This window comes from Vicugna pacos, chromosome 25 (assembly GCF_048564905.1).
Source record: "Vicugna pacos chromosome 25, VicPac4, whole genome shotgun sequence".
Lineage (NCBI taxonomy): Eukaryota > Metazoa > Chordata > Mammalia > Artiodactyla > Camelidae > Vicugna > Vicugna pacos.
Window position 1 is genome coordinate 13,100,958 of NC_133011.1, and position 22,730 is coordinate 13,123,687.

Below are 22,730 nucleotides of genomic sequence, written 5' to 3' on the forward strand. Positions count from 1 at the left end.
CAATCCATGGATTGGAGGAGTAGTGTCTCACAAGCAGTGGAGAACTTTTCTGGAGGTATTTTGGGCAACAGTGAGTTTTCTAGAGCAGTATAGGAGGCAGTGTGGAAACCACATGATTGGCTAGGAGGTGGGAGATTTTCCTAAGAGGCGAGCAGGTTCTGTTTTCTGGGTAAAGCTGAGTTGGAAGATTGTGATTGGTGTTGAGTTTCCTTGACAGTGAGGCACTTCCCGTAAGTGCAGGATGACTTGAGTTGAGATTTGTGATGTGGGCTGGGCCGCCGGGGTGGCCTCCACTTTGTAGGTCGAGATCTACAAATTAATGTTACTATCTGAAAGGCAGAGGAAGGCAGCCATATGGCATCTAGAGGAAGAATTTTCTTGGAGCAAGTAAAGCAGGAATTGTTGTGTTGAAGACCAGAAGTGGGGTCAGGGTCACAGGAGTTCAGTAAGTAGGAGGGAAATGAGCTTGGATTTTACCTTAAGTGCCATGGGGACCACTGGAATGAGAGACTTGGCTAAAATCTATTCATTCATTCATTCATTCATTCATTCATCCATCCATGCACTCATTTGTTTGTTTGTCTTTTTAATAGACTTATTTAAACATTTTTAAAATTTACTTTTGTTATTATTTTTTTAGGGAGGTACTGGAGATTGAACCCAGGACCTTATGCATGTTAAGCATGTAACTGAGCTGTATACTCTCCCTAGGCTTGCTTTTAAAAGCCATTTAGGTTGCAGCAGAATTGAATGGAAAATATAGAGATTTCCCATGTACCCCTGTCATCCCCCCCCCACACAGAGCCTCCCCCATTATTTTCCCCCACCAGAGTGGCCCATTCACTACAATTGATTAACTGACTGACACGTCATTATCACCCAAAGTCCACAGTTTACATTGGCATTGTATGTTCTGTGGGTTTTGACGAATCTGTAATGACATGTATCTAAAATTATGGTATCACACAAAATAGTTTTATTGCCTAAAAATCCACTGTGTTTTGCCTCTTCATCCCCCGCCTTTCCCCTGGCAACCACTGATCTTTTTACTGCCTCCATAGTTTTGCCTTTTCCAGAATGTCATATAATTGGAAAGCAGCTATGCTCACCACTATACCACCAACGCTGCACAGAATGTCTTTGGAATCATACAGTATGTAGTCTTTTCATGACAGCCTCTTTTACTTAGTAATGTGCATTTAAGTTTCTTCCATGTCTTTTCATGGCTTGAGAGCTCATTTCTTTTTAGTGTTGAATAATATTCACTTGTCTGGATGTACCACAGTTTACTTTGTGATAATTTGTGTTTTTTCCCCTTAACTAAGTATATACCAGCTAGTGTGTTTGTTACTGAAGGTATGATAATTAACTAAATAAACTTAGTCTGTGAAACTCACGGTCTAGTGGGGAAGATAGATGTTAAGTAAATAATAAAAGGAATGAGTGTAAAATTATAAGCAGATATGTGCTCTGAAGGTTTGGGACACCTTTTGTTATATATATGTAAAGAAGGAACCTTGAAGACTAGGAAAGAGTAACTGAGCAAAAGTAAGGCTGATAAAAATTTTAGTAGAGCCTTAGACTTGTTTTTAGGATCAGCAAGATTTGTGAGAATAGTATCACATTTTCCTATAACTTTAAAAATAGAGTATAGCCTATAATAAAATAAGAATAAAACTTTTGGAAAGCATAATATTGATGAAGAATGGTGCTATTTATGATTTACATGGATTATCTCCCATAATACTGAAAAAAACACCCCTTATTAAATTAAATGATTAAATACCCATCATCTCTAGTGCCATGCTGGTAAATATCTAACAACTGACCCTCCAGGAAAGCAGGAGCCTCAGTTTGTGGCTTTTTCCAATTTCCCTTTCTGTGGTGTAAATTTTCCCATCATAGCCTATTCCAGCTACCAGGGTGATGGCAATGTAGATGAGGTTGTGAAGGGCTGTGCACAATCCTCTCCAGAGTCCGTGAACACCAGCTCCAGCATGCCACTGAATCTCCCTTTTATTAATGAGAGACTTAGGCCTTGGAAAGTAAGTCACTCTCCCAAATCACAGAGACTGAGAGGCAGGGTGAGAATTTACACTCTGGCAGAGACCCTGAAGCCCAGGGGTTTAATTGTTATGCCATAGACACCAAGAGTTGAATCATAATGTTGAAATAATAATAAGATTTAATTAATCATAATGTGAACTCAGAACTCATTCAAGTCCAAAGTCCAACTTCTTTTAACAGAGAAGAAAACTGACTCCCGAAAGAGTTCATTGATCTGCTCAAGGTTAAAAGACGGTTTATTGACAAAAGCTGGGGCTTGAACCCAATTCTTTGGTCACTGCCCTACATGATGCTGTAATCACTTGTTTGTTTTTTTTTGCAAACTTCCTCCACAAAACGTTTAAGTAATATCTCTTTGATAGAAAGATAGAAACTGTGGGGGCTGTTTTCCCTTCCACCTATTTGAGGTGAAAATCTCACCATCTGGATAATGTAAATCAACAGCATCACCTTCCTTGGAAGCAGTTAACTGTGCACAGAATTCCTAAAGAATGGTCATCATAATAGCAGTCATAGCTGCCATCACTTCTTTAGTGCATGTTAGCGTATTTCACACAAAGGCGATGAACTAGGGAGCTCTAAATGGGCTCCTGGTTGTATGTGCCCAGGGTGTGTGTGTAACTGTCAAGCAACAAAGTGCTGGTTGCATAACTTGTAGCATAATTAGCCGCGTAGCAAGGACTTGAGCCCAAAGCCCACACTTTTAAGAAGCTGGTCCTGGGCAATTCCAGCTCATTTTAGGGCCAAACAAATGACACAATTTGCCTTAACCTCCAGTTTAGCTGTTTAAAAGAGGAGAGGACGAAAGTGAATCAGGAACTGAATATAAGCGTGGAGATAAAAAGTACAGACCTTCTAGTGAAATCACAGAACACAATCTGGCCAAGTTACCAACCCTCTCTAAATCAGGAAAAGCAGCTACTCATCTCACAGAAACATTATTAGGGAAAATTAATCGGTGATGGTGATGCTATCTACCGCTGTATTTCTAGAGAAATTCTCAATGTCAAGGAGACTCCAGTTCTTAAAGCAACTGAAGATTGAACTCTTATGACTTCTAAGATATGTAGTATGAAAGCCATGATTTACATAGTTTCTTGACCAAAAGTTTTAAAAAAACAAGCCAAAACTATTCTACGTGTGGAGAGATGACGCCATGTGTGGAGACACATTTTATTTCCTTGGTAATTAATAATGAAAGACTTGCAATTTATTGCTTGTTACAAGATTTTATTTCTTTATCTTGCTCCTTACATCAAATCATAAGCTATTGAGGATGGAAATAAGAAATGACTTTAAGAGATGCATGTGAAAATTACTGGAAGAAGGTGACTTTCATTAAAGTGAATGGTTCGTTACATTTCTTGGGTTCGAATTCAGCCTGTCAGGGTTTCCATAGCCCAACAGGTAGACTTGTGATTTTACAAAGAAAATAAGAACTGCGTTTCCAGAATGTGCTCAGCACAGATTGGGCTGATGGAAATACGATACCAAAATTAACATGAGATTGTAGGAGAGCGCCAGATAAAAGGAAGATGGTAAGTACTGTACATGCTTGAACGTTGTAGATGCTCCTAGGGAGAATTCTTGACCTTCTTTGGAGCCGGCACTTTAAGCCTAGGGACAAATAGTTGGATTTTTGACAGTCATGTGAAGATTACATTTAGGACTGTAGATGTGAGGCCCTTTCTCTGTCAGAACTTAGGATTAAACCCACATCAAAAGCTTTACGAGAAGTGGAAGATCAGTGGGACACACTCACTGAGAAACTCTTAATGAGCAGATAGCCTGCCACATAGCCTCTGTGATGTGTGTCAACTTAGTCTTGACATAGCCAATTCCCAATTCTCTGTGCAAGATAGAATGAGGGTAACGAGGATAATTGAAACCCACAGATAATCCTCAGGTTCCATTTTAACCCTCAGTTGCAACTGACTGCCTTGCAAGCCTTTTAGGAGACCCAGGAAAGAGATGCATCTCCCTTTTGTGATGGTGGTTCGTCAGCATATCCCGTGTTCCCTGTGTTGGGAAACCACGAAAGAAACAGACAGAAGAGGCTGTGTCATTCAGGAGCCTGGCAGGAGACAATTGGTACACTCAGAGGGTGATTAACAAGAGTTTAGTGAAGGAACCATTTTCAAAGTTATAGGCAGGGTCAAGGGAAACCAGACAGGAAACACTCTGGGATTAGCCCAGACCAGGAGCTGCTCCCACCCCTTAGGGATGAAGGAGCAAGAGGACAGGGCTGTTTAGCAGGAGCTGTGGTCTTCCCTGCAGGAAGGCAGCCGCCGGCCACCAGAGCTCCGCACAGCCGGAGCCAGGGCAGTCAACACCAAACCCCTCTCTCCTTTTCCCCTCTGACCTCCTTCTAGTGCCTCTCACTGGCTGAACCCATCTGGAAGCCAGAAAGAAAGGCAGGATGTCAATGTGGTTCACAGATGTCAGGGGCCTGGGGCACACAGCAGGCTGGAGGAGAGTGAAGAGTGGCTCTGGAGGGAAAATGGAATATCTAGCCCAGAAAAGATGAGGAAGATGATCACATGTAGGTCAACTGGTTGTGGCTACCAGCCGCTGTACTCGAATGCAAGACCACATCTTTTAGAAGAGATACTTTTAGAAAACCAATCCAGACAGAAGGTAAAAGAAAATAGCCTTCTCTGGGAGATGGCCATCGTCACCACATGAAGCGTAAACACTCAGAATCCAGTTGTTCATTCTTGATAGGGAGAGAGAGGTAGTAAGGTGAAAGTTAAGGCTTATTTGGCTGTTTAAATTTGGGGGAGTAGAAAACCTTAGCTGTAATTATATTATCTTTTATCCCCAGGAAGTCCTGAGGGTTTCCATGAGCATTCCAAAGGCCAGTTAGAGGAGCAAATGTTTCCATTGTCCCTTCTGAAATTCAGACCTGGGGTAAGCGGCCACACTCCTATATTTCAGTGGCTTATAAGAGAGACAATATTACCTGTATCATTAGTTACAAGAAAGACATTAAAATGAGCTTTTCTTAGAGATCCAGTTATTGCAATAAACTGAATTGTAATACCTCTGAGTATTGTAAGTACTATGGCTTAACTATTTTAACCTGGTTATGGATTCAACAATATGGAAGACCCTGTGTTAATTCAGCTTTCTCTCTCTCTCTCTCTCTCTCTCTCTCATCTTAGTGGCAAAGATGTTCTTCTGGTGGGGCGGGGGTTTCTGGGGTTCATGTAAAAATACAGGAGAACATGAGTGCCTGTCTTCCTCACTCCTGTCCACTTTCCGTAGCAGGCTTTGCCCTGTCCCATTTCCGAGCCCAATCCTACCAGCACTGGGAGCATTTTAACATTTTGGCCCAGTATTTGTTGGAGGCTAGCATAAGTTTCACCTAATACTGTCTCTCAATCTAAAGTGCTGGGGTGAGCCCTGAGTGCCCAGAGCTCCCACTGATCCCAGCCATGGGGGTTCAACTCAGGTGACAAGTCAGGTTTAGAATTGGTAAATTTTCATAACCCTACCCTGAACTTCAACTTGCTTCACCAAGAAATTGGCACTTTCTCTGGCCCTTGCCAGATCTCTGTCTTGAATAGGGTCTGGACCATGACCCCACCATTTTTCATACTGACCCCCTGGGCCGCTGCTGCACCGAACTGGGCCTCATCCAAGCAACTTGCCCCCTTTTGTCCACCTCTCTCCTTCTGCTTCTGATCCTGCCATGTTGTCCCAGCCTTCAGAAGACTGGGCTTCTGTCTCCAGTGTAAGAAGTTGGCTCCCCACTGAGATGAAGTTCAAGGAGAGACTGAGCAAAAGCATGGTGACCTCTCAATTGTGAGTTTCTGCCACCTGGCCTCTTAACATTTGTTCCTCAATTAATGTGTTAGATGTGTTATACTGGCACCTGTCTCCACCAAGTCTGAGCTTGCTGAAGTCCGGATGCGTCTGCTGGGGTCAGGCCCACACCAGGGTCAGTGATAACAGCTTCCCATCTTATCTGGTCCCATGTTCTCCTTTTATTGTCCCACGTTGCTGAAGTCCCCACTTACCTGGAGGGAGGCCCACCTAATTAATATGACAGATTGCCTCAGAAAAATGAATTCCCTTTTTTCCAATAATTGATTATATTCCAGCAAGGAATGCTATTGAAATGTTAATCTATCAAATAAGAGACACATTGGAGGACTAGGACTTTATTATTTGCTCTGAAAATGTCATGTAAGTTTAGGAAACTTTAAACTCCTCTGTGGTTATTTCATTAGGAAAAAGTAATCTCATTTAACTGGCACTTTTACATCTACATTTATGCTTTTAAAACAGTGAAGTGAGTGTTCTACAGCTATGTAAAGAAACACATTATCAAAGCATTAGGAAATGATTAAACTGACATTTTCTTAAGAAAACGAAAGGAGCAGGAAAAAGCCATTCTAAAAGGACTGAGTGCTACATACTTCAGATATTATCTTCAGTGCTTACTCAGGGATCTTTAAAGAAGCTTATTACCAAGTACCCTAAGAAGACAAGTGTGGATGTGTACAGATCAGAGGAATGCAAGTTAATGCACCTGCCAGATTTTACTATCGTACAAAGTATGTCAATCAACACTCAGACCTTGCATTTAAAACTGTGTTCTTTCAGGTTTCCTCTCTGCTGTATCATTCATAGCTCAATTCTCCTAGTCAGTAACTGTTCCGTGTTGCTGGTTGTCATAAAAGGCATAGATGTGTCACACGTTCATGTGTGTACACCCATACCCACACATCACACACAGCTCTGGAGGTTATTAACAACCTCTTCCAGACACACAAAATATTTTGAGACAAGAAAAGAGAATCTTGACTATCCCAACTGTTAAAAGACCCTTACTCAGCTAACATTTATTAAGCATTTGCTGTATGCTGGTCACCATTTTTCATGATTTTACCCATGCTGTCTCTAGCGGTCAACATGCAGAGTTCAAGGATTTAGATCCAAATTTACAGGGAATTATAGTCTCCTATGGAAGAAGAAAAAGATGTATGGTAAACTGATTTTATTTGGAGAACATTTGTAACAGTGAGGCTAGCTCCAGGAGAAAGGAAGAAGATTAGGAGCTCAGGGATGTCAGATAGTGGTTGTGAAGAGTTTTGCCTATTTTCTAAGACCCTTGCCAAGGATTCTGGAAAACAATGCCAGATACTTGCTTTTGCAACATACATGGTTAGGGTGCTGGGTTGTGGAGTGACCAGGATTTGTAGGTGTTCATTATATGTTGATATGAACACATTTCAAAATTTGTCTACTGAGTTCTCAACGGCAGTTGATGTAACTGACCACACTCTCCTTCTCCACTCTCCTTCTTCAGAACACCACACCTGACAGATGTCCCCCTCCCTCTCTGGCCACTCCTTCTCAGGGTCACTAACAGTCTCATCTTCCTCTGCCCTTTCTTTGAATACCCTTACTCCTTGAGGGTTCTGTCCACAGAATCCCTTCTCACTTTGCAGAGTCTCCCTGGGAGACCATCTTTCTTTCTTGACCTTTAAAACACCAGATCTCTTCCTAAGCTTCAGACCCCTATAACCTACGTTTGTGTTACTTTCTTTGGCTAGATATCCCATAAACACTTCAGACTTAACACATTCAGAACCAAACTCATTTCCCCCTTACCTCCCCGACCCCCTTCTAGACAATCTGCTTTGGTATTCACTGTCTCAAGAAAAGCCACCACCATCTATTCATGGGCCCTAGCCATCCTGAGTGTCAGTTTTGACCTCTTTTCCCTCCTCACCCTGCACACTCTAATCCAGTGTCGGCCATGAAATCCGGTGGTGGCCTAACCTGTAACACTTTGTACACCCATCTTCTCACACCTCCACTGTGGCTATTCACATTGTCAGTCCATTTAGGAAAACCCTATAAAGCAAACAGGTTGGATCATGAGAAATTAGAAAGCTTAAGAGAGCACTAGACTGAAAATTTTGACACCTAGATTCTGGTCTCCACCTTGCTACCATCTCGCCAGAGGACCAGAATCATCTTTTATAGAGCAATGGTGTTGGTTTTTTTGAGGATAGGAACTACTTGTGTCTTTTTCTTCTCTTTCTTGTAGGGCCTAGCACTGGTATTTGTTTATAAATGCTTGTTGAATGAAGGCTCTGGAGCATAGACAATTCACTAATGCAAAATTTTAATAAAGTTGAAAATCTTTTCTGTCTCTAGAAAAAGACGTTTTAGTTAAAGGTGAGATGAAAGTAAACAAGTGGATAAAGTGATACAGTGGAGTAAATGGGATCTTTTCTAAGATCTGTAAGGAGAGAAGAGTAATGTGATAATTAAGGCAAATCCAGGGGCCAAATCCAGGTCCTGTTACATTTCTTTCCAGCTGTGGACTGTGTACACCATTCATACAATCATGCTGTCATGCTGCCTGAAGGGAACAGAGCCCATTGGCTTTTATTTTGTCTTCTCATGCCCATGCTACGTTAATGTCTTTGGTGGCCTTGTTTCCCAGAGGCAGACCCCGAGCTGAGGATTTGTATGCAAATGAGTGGCTAGGCAAGTGCTGCCAGAGAAAACTGGTAGAGTCAGGGAGGAGGCGGGGGAGAAGACACTCAAGAGTGTGATTTCTAGCAAAGACCAGTGGAGGGTGATTTTTGCCCAATGCCGCAAAGACATCCTGGAGTGCAGAGTTTGCTTCTAAACTGTCCCAGTCTGATGGAAGGGAGCTGGGTTGCCTTACTCTTGCGTTAGTCAGTCACTGCCTAAAGTTCACCCAGGACCCATCCTCGGGTCTTGTGGACAAAATGGCTCCAGCAGTGCAAGGCGGGAGGTCCTCTGAAGAAGCAAGATGGATGTGGATGCTGGAAGAGAAGTCACTAAAGTCAGGGCAGAGCTTACGGGGATGGAAAAGCTATGGGAAGGAGTGTGACTCTGTTGGGGGTGGGTGCTGGCAGAATCTCCTCCAGGGGGACATCTTTATATATTCCTGACCTTTCTAGTATTGATTGTTTTGATTCTAGTTGAAACTATCACTTACATTCAGTGAAGAAGACACAGTTGTGGTAATTGGCAATTGCTATTTTGAGAGTCCACACCTGTGTGTCCTTGGATTCCATGTGGTTAGAGCTGGTTCTTCCTTTTGGTTGGAATGGCTACCCCACCATCAGGATAAGTAACCTGAGCTTCCAGAAGAAGTCCTGAGGAGAGCATGGAAGCCTTGTTCATTTCTGAGGGGAAATGTGTGTTTCAACAATGATCTGCTGCCATTGTAGTCCCACTTGCATTGCTTAACCCCAAAGGGATTGCTCTTCTGGGCAGGAGATGAGAGGAGGTTGTGCTGGGCACTGAGTAATGTCCCCAAGGTCACAGGTAGGTTCATTTGACTCTTGTATGAGTAGAGAGACCTGGGACAGTGTGTGTGTGGCCTCACTCACAAGACCCCTGTTGTTCGGTGTTTGGTGAAGAATGTGAAATAGAAAAAGCAATGAGCTAAGAGTCTGGGGACTTGGATCTGCTCTGGTTCTTCTCACTCCTAGCTCTGTGATCTTGCCCTGGATGCAGCCTCAAGTTCCTCATCTGTGAAGTGGGGTAATAATACCTACTTGCTTACTGCACAGGGCTGACGTTAGGAACAGAGGAGATTATATGCATCAGAGCCTGTTAGAATTAAGTGCTGATTAAATTTAGTGTGAAAGGGAGTTTCATGATTGTTTTCTGGCTCCACTACTTACTACCTGTGTCATCACAGCCAAGTTAATTAACCCCTTTGGCTTCCTCATCTGTATAAAGAGCGTATACAAAGTATGTCTCTTACAAGGTTGTTTTAAGGTTAAATTTAGATGATCGCTGAAAAATGTTTAGTACAGTCTAGCAAATAGGAAGCAGCCTATGACTGTCTGCTATTTTTATCTTCCATAACATGATGACCTTAAAGCATTTACTCTCAGGCATCATCACTTTACATTTTAACACCGCTGTATTGTATCTGAATTTACATGACTTTATTTTAGAGTATTTCGGAATGTAGTAAAGAAATCTGTATTGCTGATTTATCAGTCACGGCTCTTCTCAGCCACCATCTTTTCAAATTCATACATCCTAATTCTTTCAGACTGTTCTCATCCCATGGACTCTAAGGTGAACCATCTCCAGCTGAATCTGAAAATTTCAAAGAATGCATAAATAAAATAGAGAGAGAAAAATGACAAAGTGCCCGAAGGTATGTATGGTATTTTAGACAAGATTGTCTCATGTTTGTTCAAAGATTGTTTTGCTTCTTTACTCCCAATACTCTTCTCATGATTTTGAAAGGAATATTCCAATTAAACCAGATCAAGGATCAGAAGACACAGGTCCTGTCCCTAGTGCTTCCATTGCCGCCCTGTGTGTCTTCGGACGAATTTTTTTACCTCGGAACCCTCAATTTCCTCATCTGTAATAGGCACTTCACAGGACTGTTGTGAGGATAAAATGAGAGGATGTGTATCGGGAACTTGACACGTAGCGACCACCCAGTAGACCCACACAGTGGTAGTAGAGGAACATAGCACATCTGCAAAAATGGCAGTTTCTTCCCTTTTTCTCTTTTTTCATACTTGTTTGAATGTGTGGGGTACAGATTTTTACTCTTATCTTGCATCTCTGTGGGATTCTTTTGCGGCACCGTTGAGACACAGCTTATGAAAGGACTCAAGCCGTTGTGTAGGTGTAAAGTATTTTCACAACGGTGGTGGCCAGTGATTCACTAGTTTACTCAGAAACATTACTGAATTCTGTCACATTACAGGGTGTTGAGGATATACCATTGACTATCACAGACAGTCTTTACTTTCAAGGAACTTTTAGAAGGAAAACACATGAGTATGTAATCTTTCCTTGTACCTGTTTTTGAGAAAACAGAGTATTAAAATCTCTGTTGATAATTAAACCAGTACTTTTGTCTAATCCAGAATTGTCGCATCATTATTTGATCAGAGAACAACCTCCCCTGTCATTATTTTTTGCATATCATGCAAACCTACTAAGACATCTTGGAACGCAACCTGGGGGACACCATTGAAGCAAGCAGGATTTCCTCTCCCCCGAGGCCTGGTATCTATTCCCTCAATGTGCTGTATTTGCATAAATCATATTACGTAGGTGGCTGCTTGCTTTACCCATGGTCAGGGCCAGCCCTAGATAGGGTACAACCCTGGAGTGAACAAAACAGGAGTCACTCCTGGGCAGAGAACACAAACTTTGTCAGAAAATAAATTACTGGAAACATTTTTATTAAAGAAGAGGAGTAGTTTCGAGGGTGTGATAACTTCCGTTAAAGCTTATGCAGTTAATCATTCCTTGTTTGAGGTTTGGACTTTCTTCCCTTTGATGTAATTAGCCATTAGGCTTTCTGAAGTACATTTTTCATGTCAAGGAGACAATGGTTTCAAAGGAGAGAGAGGGTGGGGCTGAGAGGAAGGCCAAGTTAATGCAGAGAGCAGCTAAAGACACAGGGAAATATCAACACTGCTTACACTGGCCATTTGCTAACAGTGCATTGGAACACAATGCTGTTTTCACTTGAACTCCAGGGATATTTTACACACTGCTCTGTTGCATCATAAGCATTTTCTGGAACTTTTTCCAGAATTGTGGGATGCATGTCTTAGGGAACAGTATGGACGTGCTTCTCCGGTTCAGCCAGAGCACTGCTATTATGTTTTATTTGTTTATTCTTCAAAGTAAGATGCCATTTGAAAAAAAAAAAGGACTTGATAAAAACATTTTAAAACCCCTGAAAGAGATGATTTGACTGAATGAGACAGGATTGGTTAGCCACCTGTTGCCCCATTTTTACCAAAACTACCTTTGCTGTAGCAGAACAAACATCCAAGTCAAGTTACTCAAAGAGAGAGTGGTATATCCAAACTCTTTGTTCATTCCATAAATGTTGAAAATATGCTAGGATCGGCAAACGATTTTTTCCGTTTTGTGTAAAGGTGTGAGCATATGACATGTGTGGGAATAGGTGTGTTACAAGTGCACATGTACATGCATATATATGTACAGATGTGTGTGTATGAGTGTATGTGTGTGTATGTGCCTGTGTGTGTGTATGAATTAGAGGAACTTCAAAACTGACATGAATCTGAATCCTGTGTTTAAAGAGCTTGGACTAGTACAAGAAGTAAGGCCTGCGTATAAACAATTATAATCAAAAGCGGAAAATAACACTCACCATCTAGTAGATGAAGATTAGTTCACAAATTTAAAATAAAAGCATCATCACCCAAGAGAATGTCCTTGTCTTCATTCTTTGTCTTAGAGCGACATGAAACATATAACGTACACAGGTTAATGCTAAAATCACCAGATTTCTTCCACTCCAGACTGATTATTTTTAAACTTTCTGTTGTTGTTGTTGTTGTTGTTGTCGTATTGGTGTGGGCCTTTTTATGGAAAAACTAAGACAAAGTTGAAGTTTCCTTTGATCATCCAATTCCATTTGCCGGGGCCTGTATCCAGTCTCAGTGATTCTCGTGAGTTTGGCATGTGTCCTTCCAGCTCTTGTTTAGTATTTTTTCCAAAAGTATATTTGTATCCATAATTTTTTTTTCTGTTTTTCCAAATGTGCAGTATCAGACTTTTTAACTTTTGTCATTTTTTTCCATTCAATATTGTTGTCTTGAGATACATAGATGTTGGATACATAGATACAGCACAAATTCATTACTTTATTACAGTTTTAGTGTCCCCATGTTGGAATGATATCTCCTTGTATTTATTCCTTTCCCTGGTGATTGATTTTAAAGTTCTTTCAGATTTTTCATGATGACAAACAGTGCTGCAATGAACATCTTTGCATGTGTGTTCTTTCAAGAGGTTCTCTCTGGTGAGATTTCCTCTCAAGGTTAATGGAAATAAAGAGTTACAGGGCATGTACTTTTACTAGATCCTGCCAAATTGCTCTCCAAAGCAGCTCTACCCATCCCTACTTTCAACATCAGTGTACGGGAGTTCCTGTTTCTCCACATCCAGATCAATGCACAGTGAGGTTGAACTTTTAGATTTTTGCCAATTTGATTTTTTTCATTTGCTATTCCTTGATGACTAGTTAGTGTGAACATCATTTTAAAGATTTAGTGATCGTATGAATTTCTTCTGGGAACACTTTGTACCATTTCCTCACTTTCCTCTTAGGTTATCCTAATATTTCTCTATGACATATTTTGCAAATGTCTTCTTTCATCAGGTTTTATTTTTCTTAGAAATTTATTTATAGTTGTCTTTTGACATATATGATGTTTGAAGTTGTCTAATGAATTAAATTTAATTTTTGTAGATGTGAAAATAGGGATTTAATTTCAATTTTTTTTCTACTCATTGATATTCTTTAGGTCTCATTCAATTTGGCATTTTGATTGAAGAGGACAGCAGAGTGTGGTGATTAAGAACACCGGTTCTGGAGCCAGGTTGCCCAGATTCAAATCCCAGATCTGCCACTTACAAACTTTGTTGCCTTAGGTAAGTTATTTTCCGAGCCTCAGTTTTCTCATCTGCAAGATGAGGTTGGTATTAATACTACCCTTCATAGGTATTTTTGTCAGGCTGAATTAGTTACTGTCTGTAAGTCATTTAGAACAGTCCTAGAACGTAGTAGTATTACATGTGTCTGCTATTATTATTAATTCTCTATGGGAATAAATACTATAGCCTGAGATTTAAAAGATCTATAGCTAAGCTAACTTTTGTTTCAGTTGGGATAAATGTATTTGTATATTGAAAGATGAGTCTGGGACACATTATCATTTGTATTCAGAGGAGTAAAATGACATATGGCTAACTCTTATTTATGTTTGTTTATGTCCCTCCTATAAATACTTCATTTCTCTTTTTATCCTTAGTACCTAATACTGTGCCTGGCATAACTAAACTCTCATCCAGGTTCTGCATAAATGAATGAACAAATGAATGAACGAATGATTTTCTTACATTTATGTTTAGCCGTACACCCCACTGTTTCCCTCGTCAGTATTTTCTCAGAATGAAAACTGCCTTAATATCCGCACAAACAAACCCAAGAGGATCAATCAGCTGCAAAATTATTATGCAAAGCATTCCTGAGCCAAATATAAATGACTTTTGGATTATCTGATGTTATGTATTTTCTGCATCGCTACCCCCTCCGTCAGTGTGAATATTCAACAGATAGGTGTGCCTAGCAATCAAGTGCCTGCTGCACTGTCAGGGAATCCAAGAAAGTGAAAACATTCCGAATTGTTTTAGAATGGCCTCCTCTTTGTTAATGCTACACACTCCCTTTGTGTTCTTGCATTGATCACACTCAGGGGCTTTTAAATTGAATTTATTGTGATGAAATTTACTGGTATCTAAGTTTGGGAGGGTGAATGTCGTGCCACAGTTCATATATCAGGTTACTGCCCATCCACCTACCCAGCCACCCATGTATCCATCAATTTTACAGATATTTAAGGAGATGGTGCTCTATGCCTGTGTGCATTGGGTGGTACTGTGGGGGACACAGAAGACAATGTGCTGTATCTCTCTGTTCCAAGAACCTGGAGAAAATCACGCTGCCCAATCCTTGAAAAACGTACAGTTTCTAGTATGAGATTCTCTACCTTCAAGTTAAAGCTCTCATATTCTACTATGATACTTGTAGCAAATATTTAAACTTCCCTAAATATCAGTAAGGAAGTGCACGCAAACTGTGTGGAAAATAGGAAATGCTCTCTAAACTTTAGTTTTCATTCCTACAACCATGGATATCAAATGTTAAAGAGGAGTATTTACCTTAAATGCAAGTCGTAAATCTGAAAGCACGGCAAATCTGACAAAGGTATCTGTGAATATCAGAAACCGCAGATGGGGCAGCCCCAATACTGATTCAGCCTCAGCCTCTGCAAAGACATGTCCATGCCATCACGGACAGCGAAGAGTTACTACATGCTCACTACTGGACAGGCTCTCTGGTAAGTGCTTTTACATCGATTAATTAATTATTTTCATACTTCTGCAAATAACGTGGAGAGGGTTCTGTTATCCCAAATTTATGGATGGAGAAATTGAACCAGAGTGAAGTTAACCATATTGCCTCAGGTTTCATGATAGAAATCAATAAAGTCAGATTCAGATTCTGATGTCTGGCTCCAGAGCCCATGCTCCAGCTACCTGTCCTTGCTTAGGAGGATGGGTTGAAGACCGCTGGGCTCAGGTCATGAGACTAGGGTTTGTCTGTTTCTAGGAAGCACAGGGACCCGTGACGTATAGAAGATGTGGAAGTCAGTTTTATGCTTCCCTCAAGCCAAAGAAGCAGGTCTTGGTTTCCCAGAAACAATTTCTTGGCCTCTAAGTGATGGGAGTTTACCCCACCCCTTTGAATTTGAGGCTAACGTGGAAGTTTCTTATGTCCATACAAGAAATATTTCTTGAGCATATACTTACCAGATGAGGTGTTGTCAGGCTATAGTGGATAGCAAGATGGGCATGGTTTGGGCCCTGAGTGAATATATTACATTATGTGTTGTCACTGTACTCCAATTTATTCTAATTTTGGAGAATCAAAGGATTAGTTGAAAGTATTCAAAATCTGATGTCTATCATCAGATATATTACTGTTATTTCTTACTAATATGCACATACTCTAGATCAGTTCAAGTTCCCCTAAAACATACAAAGAATTTGTCCCAAATTAATTGGGTGTAGCAAGGACTGTGTTGTGGGTTCAACAAACCCTCTAAGCACATCACTGGACTACACTTTTCAGACTATTTTGCCCTTTAGTTGTGGCTGTGTCACTGCGTACTGAGTATGAACTGCTGTCTGAAACAGTTTTTAGCAGAAACAAATACCCCTAGATTTCTACATTCATTTAGCAAACACACAGTCTTATACAGCATTAGAGCCATAGAACCTAGAACCTGCTCCCTGAGAATGAAGAAAGTATCTTCCAATCAAAGCAAATGCCTATGAGACATGTGTTAATCCTTCCCACGGGTGTAGTACTTCCATTATAATTGAAATGCCACCATTTTTCAGTTTGTTGGGGTCCTGTGATCCAGCCATTTTCATTGTATTCCTTTTCTTGTGTCGGTTTCTGTTCTACAATGATAAAATATTTGAAATTCTGGTATTGAATTTCATCTCCTCCTGAGACTTTCTCATTTAGAGACATGGCTCTTTAGCATTGCCAAAGTTTTAGCTCCTAAAATTCAGATGCAGAGATTTAAAATCAGTGGCAGTCTGGGCAGATGTCAGCGGGTGAGAGGTTTCCACAGCCAGTCCTCATAAAGCACATGTCCATACTGCACTGTGGCTTCTAATCCACAAATAAAGCACAGATCCTACCGCGATCATCGGCAGAGACTCATGTCCAAAGGCAGATATTTTATTCAAATAATCTCACACTGCTCTGTGGGAAATACTATTTTCATTATGTTTGCAAACATGTTAGCATTCATTAAAATGTGCACTGCCTGCAAGAAAGATTCATGGTGAGTTTTTCCTGTTAGAGGACTTATTTGTGAACAACTCTCGTGAGGCAGAAGTTTATAACATTGGTTGAAATGTGTAATATTTTAGATTGCTACTCTCATTGGAAAGTTTCAGAGTGCAGGGGCAGGGATCTGGGGTACTTCCTGTCCCTCCAGCCATGTGACAGGGCCAGGCCTTCAAAGTCCTAGAAAATCCTTAAGCTCCCTTTTTCCTAGTGGAAAACTTCATTCCAGACTAACTTTTGGTTTTAGACTGTTTTTTTTTCTATTTGATCATGGTATCCTTATCTGATTAATGCTTATGAAGGCATTCCTTTTGTTTTTTTATGATCTCTCTTGTGCCATTTTTTGTCTTCTGTTTATGTTATTTTCTCGTCTTCACAACTTCATATCCTACTTTGTCTGTTGAGAACATGCTTTGTCCTTTTCTTCCACTGTGTAGTTTTTATTACCTGTCTAGGTATTATTCTATTTTACAATGGATGTGATACTAAAAACTCAAAAGCAAAAAGTGTTTATAAATTGAATGTAACTTTTATGTAGACTTCCACTGTGTTGTTAAAGAATCTTCATGTTAGTCTGAAGAAATACAACCTAGTTTCAGAGGTGCAGCAAGAGTAGATTCTTCCCGTCCTAAATGAATGGACATTTGTTTAGAGGCAGAGATTCATAGAGGATGTATAAAAATTTAAGTAATTTAACTTCTAAAATGAATGTGATCCTGCAGTCATGCTTGCATTTCGAACACATGACACACACATATACACATATGTGCACACACACATATGCAAATACCTGTTCTTCATGGTAATGGCCAGGCAGGCAAGGGCCTGAAGTCTAATCATGTCAAAAATGACTTGTGTCTAGGGGTGGGTTAGACCACTGAAGTCCTTATAAATTTGAGTCCAGATAGACAAAGGTTAGCCATCACCCCATACTCAGGAAAAATAATTTATTTATCCCTGAAAATTATGCCAAGTGACAATCACATCTTTTATTTTAAATAAAGCCTTGAAAGCTAAAGCCAAACTACTATGTTGTCAAATTGTATTGGCCACGTTTGTATCTAAGGCTTAATTACAGGCTATAACTACCTAAGGAGACATTTTGGTGACCAACAGAAGAAAGTCTTATCCTAGGGAGCTATTGATAGGAGTGAGCTAGGACCCTGGGAGAAAGCGGTGTCCAGGAGTTTGCTACAAAGACTTGTTATTTTTATCTTCATTCCAGTGGATCTTAAGTTGATTGAAAAAATTATTGGCTTCTTTGTCAGTGATTGGTAAAAGTGGTGGTCCCTATACTGAGCAAGTTATTTAACTTTTATTTCCTCATCTATAAAAGGGATTCCAATTCCAACTTAATTGAGATGTTGGGAGGATTAGGAGATATTATCCCTGTAAAGGTCAGAACAAAACCTGATACGTAATAGAGACTCCATTTTGGTGGTTCTTCCTGGCACTATCTTTTGGCAACTACTTCTGTCTAGTATCTCATTGTCTCCAACCTGTCTTTTTTATCACCTATTTGCATATACTTCAGGAAATCTAGGGCCAGAGGTCTTGCTGGAGAACTTCACAAGGATCTGCTTTCCTCTTTACAGCTTTAAGATATTTCCTGGTCACCTAGGGTCTGCTTGTTGCAACCGTGGTCCCTAGACCTCCATAGTTCTATGTGCTGTGAAACTCTGTCTAGCCAGACTTGGGATGGGATACATTGGGATCTGTGTCAGTTCAATTCAGTTATTCTACTTTGCCTTAATATTTGAAGCCTACTGTATCTTCTTACTTCCAGACTGACTAGAGAACCAGATATTCTAATCAAAGCATTCATTCTAAGCTAAGTAAGGATGAGTGACTTCTGGTGATCAGGTGTTTTGGTCTAATTTGGAGAGTTCTAAAAGCAAAACATTTAAGACTAGGAAGGTAAAAAACAGACTGTAGTAAATATAACAGGATTATAGTTGGAAAAGATCTGAGAGATTCTGGGCCTCGATTTCTCTTTATCTAGATGGAACTGAATACCAGAGATGTTAAGTAAATTTTTTAAGGTCACTCAATGAATTAAACTGGGAGCTGAGGCTAGAATTTGAGTATTCTGATTCCTAGTGTTTTTGGTGTTTTTTCTCACCTGTACTCCACTGTCTCTTAAGAAAACAGCTACTTTTTTACTGGTTGGGTTCATGGGCTCCTCAACTCACAGAACATGGACAATTCAATGTTTCTATCCTCCAATTTCCATATTCTGGCCTTTATCACTCATCTTTTCTGTCTTATTCTGATAGTCAAAGACCTAAAAGCCCTATGTTAGCAGTGTTTTATTCATTGAGAAATACTGTAAGAATGTGATACTTAATTAATAATAAAATTGCAGAACTGCAGGGTTCATCAGATATATATCGAACACTTGTCAGACATTGTGCTAGTTACTATGGATACAGCAATGGACCATATATAGTTTCTGTCACAAAGAAGCTCACAATCTTCTGGGGAAGGAGATTCATAAACAAATAATTGTAATTCAAATGAATATTACAACTTACAGTGTAAACAGGACCCATTTCTCATAGTTTGAGTGCAGTTGGGAAGGATGGATAGGCACAGATTTTGAGTATTATTTCCTTATATTGAGATGAATATATCAGGTTATATATTAACTAATTCTTTTCTTCCCCATCGCTCACCCCCCTGCCATTTAACATAAATTATGTTGATCATCTCAGTATTTAAGTTACAGGATATTCAAGTGGGACATTTAGCTGGAAGAGGAAAGGGCATTGCCCAAAAATGGATGAAGAGACATCTGTGTATTATTTTTTATTGAGAGAGTTTGCATGTCTTCAGTTGTATGGAGGGCAGCCCAGCATCATGTTAGGTTTAAGCACAATTGTGCTATTTGTTTAGAAGTTAAATAAGGTTAAAAGAGGTTTATTTACTTCTAAATAAAGAACTTCTAACTAAATGAGGGGTAGACTATGATGAGTTTGTACGGTTCAGATGAGCTAAGCTGGAACTAATTTTCAGAATTCCTGAACTGTTTGGCTTCTGGTGAGGGAAGTTGTGTGATGCATGGAAGGTGGAGTGAAGCAGCAGCTCTGAAGTTCCTGAGGGTGTTGGGTGCCACTGCAGCTCGTGCGTGTTGGGGTGGATTTGTGAACTCACTCTGTGAGCCTGATGCTCCTATAGGGCAGTCTGCTCCTCCAGCCCCCACCCATCAGTCTCCCCCTTCAGTTTCACATAGGTCTGGGCGAGATGAATGTGCAGCTCCATGAAGATGGGCACCAACTACTTATGGCAGATCACCTGTGACACTGAGCTGCAGGTGGTGACATTTATGCAAGTTGAGTAAGTTCTAGGGGTCAGTTGTACAAAATAGTGCCTCTGCTTAACAACACTGTATTATATAAAGTTTAAGAGGGCAGATTTCATGTTAAGTATTTTTACCACAATAAAAGGGTTACTTTTACTTAAATAGTCTTAGAAACCAGTTTTAGACACTACTGACCCATCTAATGATCTTTTTTTTTTAATCTATTCCTTTAGGATTTATTGTTGAAATCTGCTCAGATTTTAACATCCAACTCACTGGTATATGTTTTGTATAATCCATACTCCCATTTTATACTCCCTTATTTGAAAATTAAAATAATATGTATGTAGCTTAAATATTCTGGAATATTTCCAAGCATCAAGTATCACCACCAATATATGTTCCCTCTTCCCTTGTTTAAAACAAGTGGCTTTAACTTATTTAGAATATCAGGATTTTTGGTGGTTTTTTTCACCCCTTTTGGGATTACCGATATTAACTTTATCCTTTTCAGTCTGAACATGATTGTCTTATACAGAGAAGAAAGAAGTAAATTTAGAATTGAGAAATTAATTTTCCTCTGTAGACCAGGAACTTCTTTGATCGGTCTAGCCTTCCAGCATTGAGGAGTTATAATTTTGGTACAATATTTGCTCAATGTTTATCAAAAAATTCCATGAGCTTCATGAAAGATGTGATTATTTAAACTGATTTTCTCTTCCCTTAATAGTAAATATACTCTTTTAAAATTTAAATTCATCTACAGGATTTGCGGTCTGTGCTATTCTGGTATCACAGCATTTATATTTCCTGAGCAACACAGATAAAAAACAAAAATTAATAGTGTAAGAAAAACTAGAATAGTTATTTTGAATACAGAAATGTCTAGCCCTACCAAAAAACTGTTGGAAGGGAAAAAACTATAATAGAACTAGTAATAAACACATCTTAGTAATTACCTTTTTAAAATTAATACTCCAAGACTGAGATAAAATGTAGAAGTTTCTGTGTCTTCTCTCCATGTCTGTACACATCAATCCTGGGCATTCTAGAGAGAGAGGGCTGCCCTGCTCCTGAGCTTGCCTATGCTAGGAGTCACCTGGTGCTTGTTGAACATCACAGATTTTTACAACCCTTCCTTGGAAATTCTGGATCTTTAGGGCTAGGGCGGGCTTAGAATTCTGTGTGTTTAACAACCACTCCAAGTAATTGTCTCATCGGATAAGCTTGGGAAACAATGGAGACAGCCCATGACTTTAAAATCAGCCTGACCTATGGATGAATTCAGAGTATAAAGCTTAACAGCTACGTGAATTCAGGCACATTATTTAACCTCTTTGAAAATCAATTTCTTCACCATTAAAGAGGGAATGGTAACATCTTCCAAAAAGAAATTTTGTCTGGATTCAATGATGTAAAATGCGAACTGTGTAGCTATCACCAGCGCTATTTTATTGTTGAAAACTATGTTGTAATTTTTTCCTAATCTTTTAGTTTTTACACTTGCTTGAAAGAGAAAATATAAAAATTCTGAAGCAAAACATATGTAAATAAGTCTTCTTTCTCAGTCTAAAAGACAGTAGAATCATTTACTCATTGGTAATGTATCTGAGGCATAAAGGCCCACATTTAGAAGACTGGTTAACCAATGAGTGGTGTTACTGCTCAGATATTCAAAGACAACACCACACTGTTATATTTGCATTTTATTAAAAGCAAGATAAAAATAATTTTTGGTAGATTAATTTTCTCTCCATACACCTTTTTAAAAAAAATCTGTAGAAGTTCTGATGCTCATCAATTCTTTAAAACTGTGGTTCTCAAACTGTGGCTCCTGGCCCAGCAGCAACAGCGTCACCTAAGAACTTTCTAGAAAAAGAATTCTCAGTCCCTACTCCAGACTACTAAATCCTAAAGATTCCACCAGAGAATGACTAGAGCTCATTAGTGCATTTGGTAAGGTTGCAGGATACAAAACTAATACACAGAAATCTGTTGCATTTCTATACACTAACAATGAAGTATCAGAAGGAGAAATTAAGGAAACAGTCCCATACACCGTTGCATCTAAATCAGAGATTTTTGAGATGAGGCACTGCCATCTGTGTTTTCACAAGGCCTCTGGGGGATTCTGACGCAAGCTCAAGTTTAGAAAGTACTGAGCTAACTCCAGTTTCTGATTGCCCCCCTCCTTCCAACCTGTTCATCTGCTATCTTCCTGATCTCAGTTAATTGAAACACTATCCTTCCAGATCCTCAGGTCAAAAATGGGGTTGTCCTTAACTTCTAGTTTTCTGTCTAGCTTATATCCAATATCTCAGAAAATCCAGTTGTTTGACCTTCAATTACCAGGATATGGCCATTTATCCCACTACTGTCAATATCCTGGTCCAAGTCTCTATTTTCTGTTGCATGGATTATTACAACAATCTTCTAACTAATCTCCCAGCTTCCATGCTTTCAGTCTTTCAGACTGTTCTCAACACTGAAGCCGGAGTGATGCTTTGAAAATAAAAGTCTGATTATGTGACTTGAGCTGAATTGTCTATTGGCTCATTAGCACTCTTCTTCCTTTTTACACCCTCTCCTGTATCCTGGAAGCTGACAGCCTCGAAACTTCATCTCCCAGAATTCCTGCCACAGGAGTTCTAGATCAAATGCCAACAATGGGAGAAAATTACCAGAGATTTGGAAGGTGGGCTAGAAGCAGAAGCCATAGTATTTTCCCTCTAGCATCACAGAGATAGACATGAGACTTTGCGGGATCCTCAGGGATTTTTCTTTGAATCACCTGCTTCTGTGCTGGTATTTTCTCAGCTGTTTCTTCCCCACTTTCTGAAAATTAGTAACAAATCTACAACTAGTCGACAGCAGCCTTCTCTGATCTTCATTACTCCAGCCAGCTGGTGA

General features: G+C 39.8%; 1 long non-coding RNA gene and 1 pseudogene across 2 annotated transcripts; one reads left to right on the plus strand and one right to left on the minus strand.

The window, feature by feature from the left end:
- LOC102530747 (basigin-like) overlaps window positions 1-8,188 on the plus strand; it is a 110,208-nt pseudogene extending 102,020 nt beyond the window's left edge.
- A 1,828-nt stretch (window positions 8,189-10,016) lies between these two features.
- LOC140689110 (uncharacterized) lies at window positions 10,017-20,919 on the minus strand. Of its 2 annotated transcripts, none has more exons than XR_012063988.1 (3): window positions 20,780-20,919; window positions 14,815-14,921; window positions 10,017-10,179 (listed from the first exon to the last, which is right to left on the minus strand). It is a non-coding gene; the product is annotated as an uncharacterized lncRNA (long non-coding RNA). The 2 variants fall into 2 exon arrangements; XR_012063989.1 differs by lacking the exon at window positions 10,017-10,179 and adding an exon at window positions 13,261-13,556.
- Between the last annotated feature and the right edge of the window lie 1,811 nt (window positions 20,920-22,730).